We start from the raw sequence: 3,624 nt of genomic DNA, 5'->3' as shown, positions 1-3,624 counted from the left end.
GTTCGATGAAATGCCCGAGCCACACTAGTTAAGCTTTCTACTCACGAAGCTCGACCTTCAAACTCCATTTTCCTCGAGATTTTTCTAGATTTAGCGGTCTGTCAAGTCCCGTCCCCGTCTTCACTGCCGTCGATCGCCCGCGCTGATCTCGTCGCCGGCACCACCATGGTGAGCCTCTTGTTCTTACCTTCTTTCTAAAAGAAAAAAAATTCTTACTTGTATGATTAGGTAGATACTTGTCTAATTTTCTTACTTTTATTATTGATTGTTATTATATAGTGCGATGGTTTTGGTATCCGCACCCGTCGACCCTCGTCCTGTCTATGATTTGGATGTGGTATATATTATCTTTTATAACTATTTGGTTCATTTATTGTTTATGACAATTATGCTGACCAACATGACATAGATTTTATTTATCTAGGAGGTATGTGAACCAGAAATTCCAACCGATCCTATTATCGAGAGGTTAAATTTAGTTGAAGAAGAAAACAATTACTTAAAGGAAAAAATAAAAAAACTAAGGAGGAGAAGATGATATTGGAGTTGCATGTTGCGGATGTCGTCGATGATCACAAAATCAAGATGGATGCAATGTGTTTGAAGATTAGAAAGATTCAAAAATATGCCATTCATACCGAGGCTTAGTATCATTATGCCGTTGGATCAATTGTTACCTTGGTTGTGATTATGATCGCATTTGTTGTTGCATTGAAATGTTTACATAGTTTCAATGTATGGTTTAATTAGATACTCTGGAGAGCTATATGTTGTTCAATGAGAACTATGTATGTACTTTGGTTTTAATATGATGATGAACTTCTATTAATGAGGTCACTTATCTATTCATGATGTTCTATAATAGTTTTTGACACACTTAATTATATATAATGCACGCAGATGAACCACCAATGGATGTACGGTAACAGACGCACCTCCAAGTACATTGAGGGCATGCATAACTTTCTCGCAGTGGCTGAGGCAAACAAGCAGAATGATTTTATGTGTTGTCCATGCCCTAGCTGTGGGAATATGAGGTCTTACTCTGACACAAAAACCTAGACAAATGGGCATTTTTCTACTAGTGCGCTAGCAATCACCAATGTATCAGCCAAAAATAAAAGGCAATTTTTTACCTCGCCTGCATTTCATCAATACATGGCGGCCACGTTCATCCCGTGGCGGTTGAGGCGGCCGGTTGTGCCGGATGGTGGGGTGTAGAGATGGACAGAGATGGGGTATGAGCCATCGGATGGGGACGAGGTTCCGGATTCGCCTTCTTCTCTTCTCCTCCTCCTCCCGAGCGAGCGCCTTCATGGTCGTTGTGGGCTTCCTTTCCCGCTTGCCGCCTGCTGGAGCTAGGGGGAGGGTGACACGACGGCCTTCCCACTGCCCATGCTGCCGCCTGTCGAACTTGGTTGACAGTGTGGTGGCTCAAAGCAAGTTTTTTTGTCCCCAACCTCTTCCTTTGTGCGGGTGGCGGCGCGTGGGTCGATTCCGGCGCCATCATGCCAGCGGTGGTGGCCGGCTGGGTGGTGGAAGTGTCTTGTGGTTCCATTCTGAGTTGGATCAGGGGCATTGATGGTGGAGGCGGCGAGAATGGGTGGCGACATAGGAAGTCGTGCGCTCGAGTGGGAGCGAGAGGCGTCCGAAATTTTACCATGGGAGGCGCTGGTCAAATATATTTGGAAGAGTTGGGCTGCATTTTTCGGCCGACACTTACAATTTTTACTCCTCTATTGGTTTTAGGGATCAGCTTGATGCGGTTAAATCCTCAAAATGAGGAGTTAAAGGTTTTTAAAGGGATGGGTTAGAGATGCTACAAGAACTCTCTTGGATAAATAAAATTGACCACGATTAGAGATAGCTTCATAGAGTAGATTGTGTAGTTGCCGGCTCGAAGAATATCACCTGTTCAGAGCACACACGCATACAAATCATAAGAAAATAAACACCGTGTACCAGACACACAGTTGTTTACTGCTCTTAGCGTCACAACTTCTTCTGGTTATTCTTTCTGTTTTGTACTCACTATCGAGATGTGATTCGATTCTACCATGCCATCGCACAATTCCTACTGCCAACCCAAAAAACAGTCAAAGTTAGCGCATGTGCAGGGGAATTTGTCTTATTTGCAGAGATAAAATGGACAAGTGCGATGGGCTTAGCTTAGCTGCTTATGCTAACAGACTGTATCCCATGTGCATGGTCGATCTGGCATCCTTCCATGCCCAAGGCTAACAATCTCAACAGTGCGTCTTATAAACGCCAACACATTGTTTCTTTTCATTGAATATTAGAGAGGACTTATTTACAAGGCGCTGCTAAAGCAAATGTAGTATCTGATATATTTTTATCTTGTTTGGATGCCGTCCAGTTGTAGAGTTACCTTGACAAAGAAAGCATATAAGGTGCAGGACTGGGAGTGGTTGAAGATCATCGTGTTACGCTAATTTCATGTTCTCCATCAGACCATGGAGCTCCAGGCACTGCCGTAGTTTAGCATTGTTGTCATATCAAGAATCAATATTCTTGGGAACTTCCAAATATCTCTCATGCCTATGGGTAACCGAGAAGTGAAGTAAACATGATATGACATGGTACTTAGGTGGGAAAGAAATATGCACAAGAGCAAAAAGGAGGAGGAAGTATAGATATATGAAGCTAGGGATATGTGTGCCATGCATCATGTTCTCCTTATCAGGTAAAGGTTGGTAAGTAGTGATGATAACGATGGGTCGGTTGGATATATAAGGGAGAGTACTTGTCTTACCCATCTGACAACTGAAATGGCAACTAGTATATGTCCAATACCCTAGACTTTCAATGTGTAATATAGTTACAAAAATATAATGGGTTGGTTGGATATAAGGGAATCTTGGCAACTTTCTAGACACCCCGGTTACCTAGCTAAGCTATGCTTCCAAATACCAGAGACACATAATCATCACTACTAGGGAAAACTTTATACACAAAATCTTAGCAGCAGTGCGGCATAAAAAGAAGCGCTACTGCTAGCAGTAGCGCGGTTAAGAAAAACACGCTACTGATGCCAATTTAGCATTAGCGCGTGAGGGCTAAACCGCGCTGCTACAAAAATCGACCGACAGTAATCAACAACCTAAGTTTAGCAGCAGCTCGGTGTCACGATGTGCGCTACTGCTAATGCAATAGTAGTAGCGCGCTTTTTACTCACGTCGCTGCTGCTAATTTTGAAATTGTCCACACGGTTGGCCTCATTTAGCAGTAGCGCCTGTGAGAAAAGCGCGTTGCTGCTACGCTCTTAGCAGTAGCGCGTTTTTTCTCCCGCGCTACTGGTAAGACGTAGCACCCCACCACCTTTTCCACCCGTCCTCCCCTCCCCCATCTCCTCCCTTTCGCCTACCTCCCACATCCTCCCTCCCTCACTCTTCTTCTTCCTCAATACTTCTCCCCCCATTACTCTCCCTCTTCTACCTACCTTTCTCTCTCTTCATTACTCCTAGCTAACTACACCACCTTCATTAATGCATCTCCTTTCTCTTTTTCCTTCCCCCTCCACTAGTTGAAGTTGTCTCCTCCCAAATTAGCTAGCTAGGTAGATGTAGCATTTAGTTAAGTGACCTATTTTCCCCCTAACTAGAT

Source organism: Triticum aestivum, chromosome 5A, assembly GCF_018294505.1.
Source record: "Triticum aestivum cultivar Chinese Spring chromosome 5A, IWGSC CS RefSeq v2.1, whole genome shotgun sequence".
Lineage (NCBI taxonomy): Eukaryota > Viridiplantae > Streptophyta > Magnoliopsida > Poales > Poaceae > Triticum > Triticum aestivum.
The sequence above is the reverse complement of the archived record's forward strand: the minus strand, read 5'-3'. Positions refer to the sequence as shown.